This window comes from Rhinoderma darwinii, chromosome 3 (genome assembly GCF_050947455.1).
Source record: "Rhinoderma darwinii isolate aRhiDar2 chromosome 3, aRhiDar2.hap1, whole genome shotgun sequence".
Taxonomy (NCBI): Eukaryota; Metazoa; Chordata; class Amphibia; order Anura; family Rhinodermatidae; genus Rhinoderma; species Rhinoderma darwinii.
The window spans coordinates 60578686-60595023 of NC_134689.1; positions in this window are offsets into that span (position 1 = coordinate 60578686).

Sequence of the window (16338 nt, forward strand, 5' to 3'; positions counted from 1 at the left end):
AAATTTTTGTCAGAAAATCCTCTTTATACCATTTTTTTTTATAACACATAAGGTTTTACCAGAGAAACGCAACTCAATACTTATTGCCCAGATTCTGCAGTTTTGATAAATATCCCACATGTTGCCCTAGTGCGGTAATGGACTGAAGCCCCGGCCTCCGAAGCAAAGGAGCACCTCCTTTTTATTAGGCACCATGTCCGGTTTGAAGAGGTCTTGTGGTGCCAAAACAGTGGAAAACCCCCAAAAGTGACCCCATTTTGAAAACTAGACCCCTTGAGGAATCCATTGTAGTTTTCTTGGGGTGCATGCGGCTTTTTGATCAGTTTTTATTCTATTTTTAGGTGGCGTGGTGACTAAAAAACAGCAATTCTACTATTGTTTTTTTGATCAATTTTTTTTACAGCGTGCACCGTGCGCTATAAATGAAATATTCACTTTATTCTGCGTGGCGATACGATTACGGCGATACCAGATGTTTATAGTTTTTTTTAATGTTTTATGGCGTTTGCACAATAAAATACGTTTTGTAAACAATCATTCACTTTTTGTGTTACCTTATTCTAAGGGCCATAACGGTTTTATTTTTCCATCAATAAAGCCGTGCGAGGACTTATTTTTTGCGTAACGAACTGTAGTTTCGATCAGGACCATTTTTAGGTACATGCGACTTTTTGATCTCTTTTTATTCAATTTTTTGGGAGGTGAAGTGACCAAAGAATTGAGATTCTGGGACGGTTTATTATTATTTTCTTTTACGGCGTTCACCGTGTGCGATAAATAACGAAATAATTTTGTAGTTCAGGCCGTTACGGACGCGGCGATACCAATTATGTATAGTTTATTTGTTTGTTTATATATTTTTATTAATAAAAAAGGACTGATAAGGGAAAAGGGGGGATTTTTACTTTTATTACTTTTAAAACTTTTATTTTCTTATTTTTACACATCTTTTTTTAACTTTTTTTTAACTTTATTAGGGGACTTGAGGGCAGTGTAGTGCAGCGTAGGGCAGCGTAGTGCAGTGTATTAGAACTGTCAGCTACTCACTGACAGCAAGCATAGTGGGACCTGACTTCGTCAGGACCCACTAGGCTTCCGTCGATGGCAGAGCCGGACGCCATTGTTTGGTGTCCGGTTGCCATAGCCACCATCGCCAGCCGCTATCGCGTAGCAGGCTGGCGATTGTAGCTTAACCCCTAAAAAGCCGTGATCACTATTGAACACGGCTTTTAAGGGGTTAATCAGCGGGGACACAGCGATCGGTCCCCGCTGTAGGAGCTGTGACAGCTGCTGTACGAGACAGCAGCTGTCACAGCTCCTGCATGTGTCGGGAGGACGGCCGAAATGGCCGTCATCCCCGCGACGTAATAATCCGTCGCTGAGCGCTAACGATATAGTTAGCGCGACGGATTATTACGTCGCTGAGCGCGAAGGGGTTAAGGCCCAAACTAGGCTGCGTCCTTAAGGGGTTAAACCCTTGCCCTTACACAAGCTGGCTCGTGTGGTTTGGAGACAAGCGAAAAAGCGGCTGGGTTGCAATGATACTGTGTCTGAAATGCCTTTATGGAACAATGCTTCTTACTTTTCTTTAATGCCACCACGGTTGTCTCCAGCTATTGGAACTATAGGGGACCTATATGAGGATAATGTCCTAATTTCATTCACTCAGTTGAAGACTAAGTATGACATACCACGCACCCATTTCAATAGGTATCTGCAGATTCGTCATATTTTACAATTAGAATTAGAAAAATGCTAATTAAATTATCTCTAAATTTTGGTGTTTTTCACAAAAAATATTGAGAAAACAATCTCAGAATCGCTTGGATAGGTAAAAGCATTCCAAAGTTATTACCACATATAGTAACACATGTCATATTTTAAAATGAAGCTCTGTCATTTAGTCCAAAAGTGGCTGCGGCGGGAACGGGTTACAAAATAAAAATGAGGATAACTATATTTAGAGGGCATTAATAGATAAATTGATAAGCGTTGCAGTGATTAAAAAAAAAATAAAAGTATTGGAAAACCCCTTTAAGAAAGTTACTGTTTGCGGCAAAATTACAAATAGTTAGAAAGTGGATTTCAAGTTGCCCCTTAGAAATCAAATTATGGAAACAAAATCTTGTAACCATAATAAAATATGAGAAGTTATATTATAATAGTATGGGGGTTCAATAAAGAAGTACTTTGTGGGAAAAATGGGAATGAAGTAGTTCTCAGACCGGTCTTGTATGTCAAATTGTTCATTGAATTTTTATATATATAATTGGAATTTGTGAATATTTGTTATGAATACAGAAATAAAATATATACACGAGTACAAAATAATTGGGGAGGGGGAGGACAAAATATGCGTCTTATTCTAAAAAGGCAACTACAAATTCTTACTTGGAAAGTAGAAGACGATTTCTTATCTTTTCGACTTTGTGAGGAACTCTCTCTTGACGAATCACTAGATACACTTTTCCTGACTGGATTCAAAGCTGGACGTTTTCTAATGGATGAAGTTTTCTAAAGGAAAACACAAAATAATGAAACAACACAAGACACCTAGGTAGTCATGTGCCACTCAATGGCAATTACGAATTGAGCATTACAAGCACCCTCAAAGTAGGGCTGGGCAATTATGACCTAAACCAAAATCACGATTAACTTCGATTATGATAATTGAACGATTATATAGGCCACATCTCTATTTGCGTGCCACGCCCCTATTTGCATGCTACGCCATTGAATTAATATTTATCCCCTGAGCTTGCTGCATACTACTGTATATAATATACCCCCTGAAACTGCCCCCACAGTATATTGCCCCATAGTGCTCCCCACACAGTATAATGTCCCATAGCTGCCCCCACACATTATAATACCCCTATAACTGCCTCCACACAGTATAGTGCCCCCATAGCTGCCTCCACACATTATAGTGCCCCCATAGCTGCCCCCACAGAGTATAATGCACCCAATAACTGCATCCACACAGTATAATGCCCCTATATTTGCCTCCACAGAGTATAATGCCCCCAGAATAAAGTGCCCCTCATAACTGCCACCACACAGTATAATGCCGACAGGCGCAATGACGTTACTGCCTCGCGTCCTGCGATACATAGTGAATGGTGGAGCAGTTACCTTACGGTTCCCTGCTCAACCATTGGATTCAACTGTATCTGCGTCCTGAAGATGCAGATACTGTTTAAACCGGGAGAAAATAATTGATAAAACCAAAAGTCGCAAGATTCCTCCCGGAAGTCAATTAATCTATCAATATGTTCTGAGAATATGAGAAGAAACGAGAGTACACAGAAGAAACAATACACTGGGAACTCACTCGCAAAGTAAAGTTTAGCAATGAAAATGTTAGCACAACCAAGCAACACCTTCCGTACAAAAAATGTATAATGAAGTACAGCACAAGTCAAAAGAGTTTTACAAAACCCCATTCACATGCAGTAAAAGAAAATCAGTACAGACTTTAGGGTAATCTGCAGATTTTCAAATACTGTATACAGTTAGGTCCAGAATTATTTGGACAGTGACACAATCTTCATTATTTGAGCTCTGCATGTCACCACATTGGATTTGAAATGAAACAACTGAGATGCAATTGAAGTCTAGACTTTCAGGTTTAATTCAAGGGGTTGAACAAAAATATCCTGTGAAACGTTTAGGAATTGCAACCATTTTTCTACAAAGCCTCCTCATTTCAGGGGCTCAAAAGCAATTGGACAAATTAACATTACCATAAATAAAATGTTGTTTTTTTAATACTTTGTAGGGAATCCTTTGCAGGCAATGACTGCCTGAAGTCTGGAACCCATGGACATCACCAAACGCTGGGTTTCCTCCTTTGTTTTGCTTTGCCCGGCCTTTACTGCAGATGTCTTCAGCTGTTGCTTATTTGTGGGTCTTTCTGCCTGTGTTTTGTCTTAAGCAAGTGAATTGCATGCTCGATCGGGTTGAGATCTTGTGATGGACTTGGCCATTGCAGAAAATTCCACTTCTTTGCCTTAAAAAATTCCTGGGTTGCTTTCACAGTATGTTTTTGGTCATTGTCCATCTGTACTGTGAAGCGACGTCCAATCAACCTTGCTGCATTTGGTTGAATCTGAGCAGAAAGTATATCCCTGAACACTTCAGAATTCATCCGGCTGCTTCTGTCTTCAGTCACATCATCAATACACAATAGTGACCCAGTGCCTTTGGCAGCCATGCATGCCCATGCCATCACACTACATCCACCATGTTATACAGAGGATGTGGTGTGCTTTGGATCATGAGCCATTCCAAGCATTCTACATACTTTTTTCCTCGCATCATTCTGAGACAGGTTGATCTCAATTTCATCTGTCCACAGAATGCTGTTCCAGAACTCGACTGGCTTCTTTAGATGTTGTTTAGCAAAGTCTAATCCGGCCTTTCTATTTTTGAGGCTGATTAATGGTTTACCTTGTGGTGAACCCTCTGTATTTGCTCTCATGAAGTCTTCCCTTTATGGTAGACTTGGATACCGACACACCTACTTCCAGGAGAGTGTTCTTCACTTGGGTAGATGTTGTGAAGGGGTTTTTCTTCACCATGGAAAGGATTCTGCGATCATCCAGCACTGTTGCCTTCCATGGCCGTACAGGCCTTATGGAGTTCACGAGATCACCAGTGCGCTCTTTTTTGTCTAAAATTTACCAAACTGTTGATTTGGCCACTCCTAACATTTGTGCAATCTCTCTGATGTTTTTTTTTCACTTTTCTCAACCTAATGATCGTCTGTTTCACTTTCATTGAGAGCTCATTTGACCTCATGTTGTGGGTTCACAGCAACAGCTTCCAAATGCAAATGCCACACCTGGAATCAACTCCAGACCTTTTACCTGTTTAATTGATGATGGATTAACGAATGATTAGCCTATGCAGCTCATTAAATAGCTTTGGAGATAATTGTGAAATTACTTTTGGTCCCTTGAAAAAGAGGCAGGTACATATTAAAGAGCTGTAATTCCTATACCTTTCCTCAAATTAGGATGTGAATAACCTCAAATTAAAGCAGAGAATCTGCACTTTAAGCCTATATTGATTATATAACTGTATATTCAATATGTTTTGGTAAACAGCTAAAATGCCAAAACTTGTGTCACAGTCCAAATAATTCTGGACCTAACTGTATGTCCTGGATTTCTTCTGGATTTTTGTCACAACACATGGTATAATCTGGCTCAAAATCCACACGTACACTTACAATCCAAAAATAACTTTTTGGCTTGTTGCAGCCACAAAGCAAAACATTAACGTAACTAAAAATAATAGATACAGGAACATCCAAAAGAGTTAGAAAAATAAAAAGAGAAATTAGCAGGACCGAATAGTTAGCATGCATGTTCATATAGTCTGTGCTCCTGCAGCTTTCCGTCGGAGGAATCCATCAATGGAAAGCCAAACGGAAAACAAAGCTTCCGTTTGCATTACCATTGATTTCAATGTTAATACCTCCGTTGCAAATGGTTTTCGTTTGTCTACGTTCTGTAAGGTGTCAGTTTTCTTTGTGGAAACAATAGCCGAGTCACAAACATTACGGAACGGAGACAAATGGAAAACATTTGCAACGGAAGCATTACCATTGAAATCATTCCGACTGAAAGCTGCAATGGAACCCATAAACGGAAACCAATGCTGATGTGAACACAGCCTTACTTGTATAACCCCTTGAGTACCCAGCTCATTTTGGCCTTGAGGACCAGACCCATTTTTTCAAATCTGACATGTATCACTTTATGTGGTAATAACTCCGGAATGCTTTTACCTATCCAATTGATTCTGAGATTGTTTTCTCGTGACATATTATACTTTAGTTTAGTGCAAAAATTTGGTCGATAAATTCATTGCTTATTTATGAAAAACACCAACTTTTAGCGAAAATATGAAGAAATTATGATTTTTCCAATTTTAAATGTATCTGCTTGTAAAACAGATGGTAATACCACACAAAATAGTTACCAATTAACATCTCCCATATGTCTACTTTATGTTTGCATCGTTTTTTGAACATCCTTTTATTTTTATAGGACGTTACAAGGCTTAGAACTTTAGCAGCAATTTCTCATATTTTTAAGAAAATTTCAAAAAGCGATTTTTTCAGGGACGAGTTCAGTTCTGAAGTGGTTTTGAGTGCCCTATATATTAGAAACCCCCATAAAACACCCCATTTTGAAAACTGCACCCCTCAAAGTATCCAAAACAGCATTCAGAAAGTGTTTAAACTCTTTAGGCGTTTTACAGGAATTGAAGGAAAGTAGAGCTGAAATTTTCAAATTTCATTTTTTTTTACAAAATTCATATGTAATACATTTTCTTCTGTACCACAGAAGGTTTTACCTGAGAAACGCAACTCAATATTTATTGCCCAGATTCTGCTGTTTTTAGAAATATCCCACATGTGGCCCTAGTATGATAATGGACTGAAACACAGGCCTCAGAAGCAAAGGAGCACCTCTTGGATTTTGGGGCCTCCTTTTTTCAGAATATATTTTAGGCACCATGTCAGGTTTGAAGAGGTCTTGTGGTGCCAAAACAGTGGAAACCCCCAAAAGTGACCCCCATTTTTTAAACTACACTCCTCAGGGAATTTATCTAGGGGTATAGTTAGCATTTTGACCCCACAGGAATTTTGCTATATTTTCTGGAATTAGTCTGTGAAAATGAAAATCTACTTTTTTTCTGGAAAAACGTAAAAATTTCTAATTTTTGCAAGAAATAAAGGAGAGAAAGCACCCCAACATTTGTAAAGCAATTTCTCGCGATTACGGAAATACCCCATATGTGGTAATAAACTGCTGTTTGGACCCACAGCAGGGCTCAGAAGGGAAGGAGCGCCATTTGGATTTTGGAGCTCTGATTTTACTGGAATAGTTTTCAGTGCCGTGTCACGTTTGCAACGCCCTGGAGGGACCTAAACAGTGGAATCCCCCCAAAAGTGACCCCATTTTGGAAACTATACCCCTCAAGGAATTTTTCTAGTGGTATAGTTATCATTTTGACCCCACAGGTTTTTTGCTGAATTTATTGGAATTAGTCTGTGAAGATGAAAAGAGACTTTTTTTTGGAAAAAACACAGAATTTTCAAATTTTTATAAGGAATAAAGGAGAAAAAGCACCTCAACATTTGTAAAGCAATTTCTCCTGATTACGGAAATACCCCATTATGTGGTAATAAACTGCTGTTTGGACCCACGGCAGGGCTCAGAAGGGACGGAGAACCATTTGGATTTTGCAGCTCAGATTTTGCTGAATTGGTTTCTGGGGGCCATGTCGCATTTGCAGAGTCCCTGAAGTACCAGTACAGTAGAAATTCCCCAGATGTGATCCCAATTTGGAGACTATACCCCTGAAAGAATTAAATTAGAGGTGTAGTGAGCATTTTGAGCCCTCAGGTGTTTTATAGATTTTATTAGAATTGGTCCGTGAAAATGAAAACATTTTTTTTTCCCAATAACCTGTAGATTTAGCTCATAATTTTTCATTTCCACAAGGAATACAGGAGAAAAGACACCCCAAAATGTGTTACACAATTTCTCCTGATTACGGAAATACCCCATATGTGGTTGTAAACGGCTATTTGGACATACGGCAAGGGTCTAAACGGAAAAAGTGCAATTTCGTTTTTGGAGTGGAGATTTTACAAAATTTGTTTTTGACGCCTTGTTGCATTGCGCTGAGGTACGAGTACAGTGAAAACTCCCGAGAAGTGACCCCATTTAGGAAACTACACCCCTCAAGGAATTCATCTAGAAGTGTTGTGAGCATTTTGACCCCCAAAGGTTTTGCAGAAATTAGTGCACAGTGGATGTTGCCGATTGAAAATTGACCTTTTCCACAGATATGCTATTTCAGTGCCTAATGCGTTGGGCCCAGCTTGTACCACTGGAGACATACGCCCCATAAATTGTTAAGCAGTTCTCCAGAGTACGGTAATACCCCATATGTGGTCATAAACCGCTGTTTGGGCACACTGCCAGGCCCAGAAGGAGCGCCATTTGGCTTTTGGAGCGCAGATTTTGCTTGGTAGTAGTTTTGTTTAGTGTTTTACTGGTGTTTCAGTTTATAATGTGGGGGCACATGTAATCTGTGCGGAGTACATACATTTTTTGCGTGACACACTGTCGTTTTTATAGGTACCATGTTTGGCTACGCGCGACTTTTTGATCACTTTTTATTCCATTTTTTTGAAACGTGACCAAAAAAGGAAATTCTGTCATTGTTTTTTATGGTATTTTTTTAATGGTGTTCACCGTGCGGGAAAAATAATATGATATTTTTTTAGGTCAGGCCGATACGAACGCGGCGATACCTATTATGTCTAGTTTTTATCTTTTTTTTCATTTTTTTTCTAATTATAAAGGGCTTGATCAGGGAAACAAGGCGATTATTGTTTTTATTACGTAAAACTTGTATTTATTTATTTATCTAAAACTTTTTTTTTTACTTTTTTTTCACTTTTTATTTTACACATACTAGGGGACTGGAAGATCTGATCTTCTGATCCCCTGCACAATACACTGCACTACTTCTGTATGTACTGATGTAGTGCAGTGTATTGTAACTGTCACTTTACAACTGACAGTTGAGCCTATTACGTCCTGCCTTGGGCTGGACCTAATAGGCTCCCGTACCTGGCAACCAGGAAGCCGTTGCTAGGCTTCCTAAGCCATTGCAACCATCAGAACCCCGCGATTTTTCGCGGGGGGGGGGCAATGGGGTGCAGAGGGAGCCCCCTCCCTCTGTATCAATCACTTAAATGCCGCTGTCGCTATTGACAGCGGCATTTAAGGGGTTAAACTACAGCGATCGGAGAGGACAGTGATCGCTGTAGTTGCAGTGGGATGTCGGCTGTATATTACAGCCGACATCCGATGAAGATGGAGCGAGCACAGCTCCTGTGCCCGCTTCATCCTCAGGGCGTTACTATACGCCTATTTTCGGGAAGGGGTTAATATAAAAAGGTTTTTTTTTTTTTTACACAGCTTTCTCTGATCTCCTCACGTATTTCATAGAAGTGAGGAGATCAGAGAAAGTGACAGGAGCTTTCTCCTGCAGGCGACGTCACAGAAGGCTGTGATTGGTCAGTCTTCAGAGACTGACCAATCACAGCAATCGCCGGCATTGGGGACTGCTAATTGGTCCCCAGGCCGGTAGCAGAGACGGTTAGCTGTCAATGACAGCTGCCGCCGCTGTTCTGTCACTATGTGATTTCACATAGTGACAGTTTATTCCTGCGCCGTAATAGTACGTCGAAGGTACGCTGGAATAAGCGGCCAGCGACGTACTATTACGTCGAAGGTACGCAAGGGGATAAATTGATCTCTTGGGGCAGGTTCTTAGGACCTAATTTTTTCACTAAACCTGCCAATCTCTAACGTAAGGATAGGGCATTCTCGTTTATATACCGGTGTTAAAATTAATCCCAACACTAACTAGCTATACACTACACTATACAAATTACAATTGTACATTTACAGAACATAAATTCTAACAGACACACATCAAATAATTGTAGGACCCGTAGAAATTCAGATATGTCCATGTGCATCCCAAAACCTATAGTGAACCTCATCTGTACTTCACTTTTGACTGCAAAGATATCAATAAATCCACTGGAGACTTAAACTATATCCTATGGAGTTTAACTTGAATAGCAAGATTACAGGTGAATCAAATGGTATGGGAACATTTAATGAGCCCCAGGAAAACATTTGCCACTAGCTTGAAATAATGACATTGCACATGGTGGGTCTATGACAAATGTAAAGAGTATGAGTCAAAAGAATAAGAATTTAGTCCATAAATGTCCAAATGTCTAGCGGCTGTAGTATGATAGAATTCTTAATGTTATATGCAGAGTAGAACCTCCATGAGAAATACCCGTTTCACCTGATAGAAAATATATTTGTATTTACCTTAGACAATGTTCCCTTTGAGTCTACAGTTTCTAAGATAGATTAAAAGAAAAAAGTAAGTACATAGAAAATGCACAGGAAATTTTTCATATTAAACCAAGTTTTGTGACGTAACATATACTTAAAAAAAAAACATTTTCACCATGGCTAAAATTTGACCATGCCATTCTCCCCCAAAGAATTAAAGGGTTTTTCCAGCCCCTAAAAATTGAAGGCCTACTTTCAGGATAGGCCATCAATAGCTGATGGGTCGGGGTCCTACTGCTCTTTATTTTCCTTACTTGATTACACTCTGAATCACCGACACAGAAGCAGCGGCGGATCACAGTAATGCAATCTGTCATTGAAGTCAATGAAAGAACAGGCTGCAATACCTGTGGTTCTCCGCTACTTACGTGTCGACGATTCAGTGAGCAACTAGAAATGAAAGGATAGCAGCGCTTGTATGAGCGCTGCGGCCCCTTCAAAACAGCTGATCTGCAGACCCCGATCCTATTCATAGGGGCTGAAAAACCGGACTCCCCTTATAAGTGCACAAAGATATGTTCTCTCCCTGTATCTCTTCCTGTTTAATTTACCCTTCCTCAAGATCCAGCATTTTCTAACCTCTCCTGAAAATGTTACTTCACATATTTTATCTTCTACTGAAACCTATAACCAATAGGGATCGTCATCCATGTTATGATCGTCCCTAACTTGTCATTAACATTCTCAACAAAAATAAAAACATCTTACATTCTCCTATATCACTTTTTGGTTATGATCAAATACTTGATTTTTTGGGGTTATGCCCAGACAAGATATAAAAGAAGAGCTTTATATACTTTAGGTTTAATGCAAAAATAAAATATAGACTTAAATGTTATTACCAGCAATGTGCTCTTCACTACGAACATCTTCTAAAGCCTAAAGAAAAAAAACAAAGAAGCAATGAGTAAAGTATTAAAAAGAAATGCAGTAATTCTATGGAATTCTAGAACAGCTACAAGATCAAGATCTTCTTATGTATTTCAAATTGCTAATATAGCACCAGCATATTCCACAGCTCTGTACAGAGAACACACACACACACACACATACACTGCTGTTGTGATTTAAACAATTCCGAGTATTCATTGTATGCATGTAATTGGCCAGTATCAATGCACAAATAATAATAAATAATAATAATAATAATAAAAGTATTGTTTATCCTTGAAGAAAATTTATAAGAAATAAATGTTTTTGTTTTTATTATTTATTGATTTGTAAAAAGTAGATGGTCAACTCCAAAATAAATGGGTTGTTTAACCTCTTCCCGCGCTACGCCGAAACTGTACGTCCTCGAGAGGGCTTCTACAGTTGCGGACTGGTCCCCGGCGCACACTGTCCTAACGGACAGTGTCCGGGAATCGGGAGGTCAGCTGTCTCCGACAGCTGACACTCCAGTCTTGCCGGTCAGCGTCACTGTCACGTCACAATGACAGTTAGAATACATTACACTACGTAGGTAGCGTAATGTATTTTAGCAGCGATCAGAGCTGCAAGTCCTCAAGTCCTCTAGTGGGACAAGTACAAAAAGTAAAAAAAAGTTAATAATAGTGTAAAAATAAAAGTTATGTTAAACTAAACCAAGAAATGCTTATTTTCCTATAAGTCTTTTATTATAGGAAAAACAAATGAAAACGTAAAAAATAAGTACACATATTTGGTATCACCGCATTCGTAATGACCCAAACTATAATGTTATTTTTCCCGCACGATGAACACCGCGAAAAAACATCTATAAAAAAAGTATGCCAGAATCACTATTTTTTGGTCACCACCCCTCCTAAAATAGAGAATATAAAATGTTCAAAAAGTCGCATGAAGGGGGGCGTGGCTGGACGAGCTGGAGAGCAGACGTGCTTAAGAGTGCTCTCCTAAGGCCTGAGCTAATACGGGACAGATCACGCTCTTAAATGGGGAAAACGCGATCTAAAAAGACCCCACGGGGTACCCAGACACAAGGGGGTGCAGATACCCCGATTTCTAATTTTTTTTCTGCCGCTGGCTGCCGGAGATTCGAGCTTGGAGGGGGCTATGACTCCGCCTTTGATGGAGCCAACGGCGCTGACTATGGAGCGCAGCCCTGACCGGCTCGCTTTGAGAGTGGGGAAGCTGCTATCCCCGGAGACAGAGGGAGCAGCAGCGCAAGTGCCCGGTTAGCTGGAGGCAAGTGAAGGAAGGGAGAGGCGTGGAGGTCCCTTACCTGCTTCTGCAGGCACCTCGAGGATCCAAGATGGCGGCGGCCAGGATCGGGGTGTGACGCCGCCCTTAATGGCGGATGTTGCGCTCTCTCAGGCGCGTCCCTGACCAGCCTGCGGTGAGAGGGGGGAGGACGATGCCCCAGGCCCAAGATGGCGCCCGGGACCGGAACTCTGCAGAGGCGGTGGAGGAGGAAGACGTGGAGGTGAGATGCACTGCGGCAGCTCGTTCTCCTGGACTTGTCACTGGGGAGAGCCCAGGAGCAGGTTATCCGGTTGGTGAGCCGGGGATGTGGTTTGACCAGAGGTCTGACCAGGCTCAGGACGAGGCTGGTGATGAGGAGGGGGATGAGTTCTCTTCAGAAGAGGGGGGATACCTCCAGAGACATGCAGGCAGCAGAGAATTAGGGGGATTATGGGAGAGAGGTCCTCCCCATTTCCCTCTGGCGGTGGGAGTCTGATGGGAGACCTGCCACCGCCGGACCGCGCGGCCCAGACGCTCAGGGGTCATCCGGAGCTGCAAGCCTTGTTGGCGCTTCTCCCCTCCAAGAGGGACATGGATGTGATGGCGGCCGACTTGAAAGCGGCGTGGCGCCGGGATTGTATGTGGTGCAATCTGAAGTGCCTGCGAGCTAAGGTGGGTGATTTGGAATCATGGAAGGACTCTATGTCTGCAACTATCCAACAGCTTAAGGAGGCACAGAGAGTTTCAGGCTCACAGCAGCGACACCTGCAAGGGCAGATAGATGACCTGGAAAACAGGAATAGGCGGAATAACATACTCCTGAGAGGTTTGCCGGAAGCGACAAGAACCGCTGACTTAATGCCGTCGTTGACAGGTATCTTTAACACCTTGCTTAACCGCTCAGTCGATACTTATATTGAGATAAAGCACATAGGGCTTTGTGGCCGAAGAGCGTTGACTCTGCTAGGCCACGCGATGTCATCTGCCGTATTCACTATTATGGCTTAAAGGAGAAGATTATGCAGAAGGCGAGGCTAAAGAATGAGATCGATTTTGATGGTGCAAAGTTGCTTTTGTTTCCGGATTTAGCGAGACGCACCATGCGGCAGCGTGCGTTGATGCGCCCTTTGCTGTCCGTTTTGCAACAACGGGGGATATCGTATAGATGGGGATTTCCCTTTGCCCTGCATGTGCGAGTGGAGGACAAGACTGTCTCACTGTATACACACGCTGAACTTCCAGGATTTCTGAGGGCCCTTGGTTTGCCTGTTATTTCGTTGCCGGACTGGGAGACTTTCCAAGTGGACAGTTTGCAGGGGCCAGGAGCTCCACCACTTGGGAGACCCAAAGCTGGAAGGAAGGAGAGATCCGGATCGCCGTTGCCACAGAAACCGCGGTGGAGACAGAGAGCATCCCCGTCAGGATACCGGGAGCGTTGAATTTATTATATGCTTTTCTTTTAACCCCGTTGTGTTGCAGGTATTCGCCCGTACGGGGAATCTCTAGATTGCCATTCCCGTGAGTCTGTACAATATTAATATGTTATCCCATGTTGGGTTGGTGTATGGATTTGGTTAGGTGTACTGTTGGGAGTTTTGCTATAGGGCAGCTAGAGAAGAACTGTAGTGGGCTTATGCTAGGCATTTATGTTCCCCGTAACTTGTTTGAGTCAGCATACTGTAGGTCTGTCCCTTAACCCTTTCCCTCTTTAGCCACTTTTGACCTTCCTGACAGAGCCTCAAATCTGACATGTTTCACTTTATGTGGTAATAATGTCGGAATGCTTTTACCTATCCAAGCGATTCTGAGATTGTTTTCTCGTGACACATTCGACTTTATGTTACTGGCAAAATTTGCTCGATATGTTCAGTATTTAATTGTGAAAAACACCAAAATTTAGCGAAAAATTTCACATTTACAAAGCTCCTGAGGGGACAAAACAGTGGAAACCCCCCACAAGTGACCCCATTTTGGAAACTACACCCATTGAGGAATTAATCTAGGGGTGTAGTAAGCATTTAGACCCCATAGATGTTTCATAGAATTTAGCAGTGAAAATAAAAACAATCCTTTTTCTTCAATAAGACGTAGCTTTAGCAAGATTTTAAATTTTCTCAACAAATAAAGGAAAAAAAAGAACCCAACATTTGTAAAGCAATTTCTCCTGAGTACGGCAATACCCCATATGTGGTCATAAACTGCTGTTTGGGCAAACGGCAGGGCTCAGAAGGGAAGGAGCGCCATTTGGAGTGCAGATTCTGCTGGATTAGTTTCTGGGCGCCTGTGGGACCAAAACAGTGGAAACCCCCCAGAAGTGACCCCATTTTGGAAACTACACCCCTCAATGCATTTACCTAGTGGTGTATTGAGCATGTTAACCCCGCAGGTGTTTTGTAGAAATTAGTGTGCACTCGATGTTGCAGAGTGAAAATATGAGATATGCCAATATGTGGTGCCCAGCTTGTGCCACCATAACAAGACAGCCCTCTAATTATTAGACGGTGTTTCCCGGTTTTAGAAACACCCTACATGTGACCCTAATCTTTTGCCTGGACATTCGACAGGGCTCAGGAGTGAAAGAGTACCATGCGAAATTGAGGCCTAATTTGGCGATTTACAAAGTATTGGTTCACAATTGCAGAGGCTCTGATGTGAAATAATAAAAAGAAACCCCTGAGAAGTGACCCCATTTGGAAACTACACCCCTCAAGGCATTTGTTAAAGGGTGTAGTGAGAATTTCACCACACAGGTTTTTTCCACAAATGAATGCGCTGCGGATGGTGCAAATTAAAAATGTATATTTTTCCCTAGATATGCCATTTCAGTGGCAAATATGTCATGCCCAGCTTATGACGCTGGAGAAACACACCCCAAAAATTGTTTAGTTTTGTTTGAGTATTGCTGGTGTTTTCGTTTATAATGTGGGGGTAAATGTAAGCTGGGCAGAGTACATCAGGGGCATAGTCAGGTGGTATAATAATGGGGTAAAAAAAAACAATAAAATGATCCATAAATGTGTGTTACGCTGTGAAGCAATCTTTTCTGCACAGGCCGGTATCGCACTGATATATGGCGTCCTTTCTTATCCCCCTTTTGGTCCACACTCCGCACCTTTGCAGTTAGGGGAATTTTGCTGGGAAAGTGTTGTCCTGGTATAATACGGGCACTGTCGCTTCCAGCGGATATGTTTGGGCCCTCCCTTTTCCTGGTTCCCTAATTTTAGGTCCTTCATAAATCGCCTCTTCAAACAGAAGAAATGTTCCCCTCGGGCAGCATAACTGCATATTTTTTATTTCCTGACTTATTGGAGTCATAACTAATTTTATTTTTTCATAGACGTAGTGGTATGAGGGCTTTTTTTTGCGGGACAAGCTGTAGTTATTATTGGTACCATTTTGGGGTACATGCGACCTTTTGATCACCTTTTATCCTATTTTTTGGGAGGCCAGGTAAACAAACTACCACAATTCTGGCATAGTTTTATTTAGGTTTTTTTATACAGCGTTCACCATACGTTATAAATTACATGTTAACTTTATTCTGCAGGTCAGTACGATTCCGGCGATACCTAATTTATAGCACTTTTTTATGTTTTACAACTTTTTGCACAATAAAACTACTTTTGTAAAAATAATGTATTTTTTCTGTCGCCAAGTTGTGAGAACCATAACTTTTTAATTTTTTTGTCGACACAGCTGTATGAGAGTTTGTGTTTTGCGAGACGAGCTATAGTTTTTATAGGTACCATTTTTGGAATACGTGCGACTTTTTGATCACTTCTTATTCCTATATTTGTAGGGCAAAGTGAAGAAAATACAGAAACTCTGGTATAGTTTTTTTTATGCTGTTCACCGAGAGCAATAAATAATATAAGATTTTGATACCTCAGGTCGTTACGGTCGCGGCGATACCAAATACGTATGGTTTATTATTTTTTTTCAATAATAAAGGACTTGATAAGAGTAAAAGGGGGATTGTGTTTTATTTTAACACTTGAAACTCTTATTGTTTTCAAACTATTATTTTTTTCACTTTGTTTACAATTTTTTATACTTTTTTTTACACTTTTTCTCAAGTCCCACTGAGGTCCAGCTGTCAGATTTATTTTTTTCTAATACATTGCACTACCTACGTAGTGCAATGTATTAGATCTGTAATCCGTAATGGCAGAGCAGGAGGCCATTGTCTCCTGTTGCCATA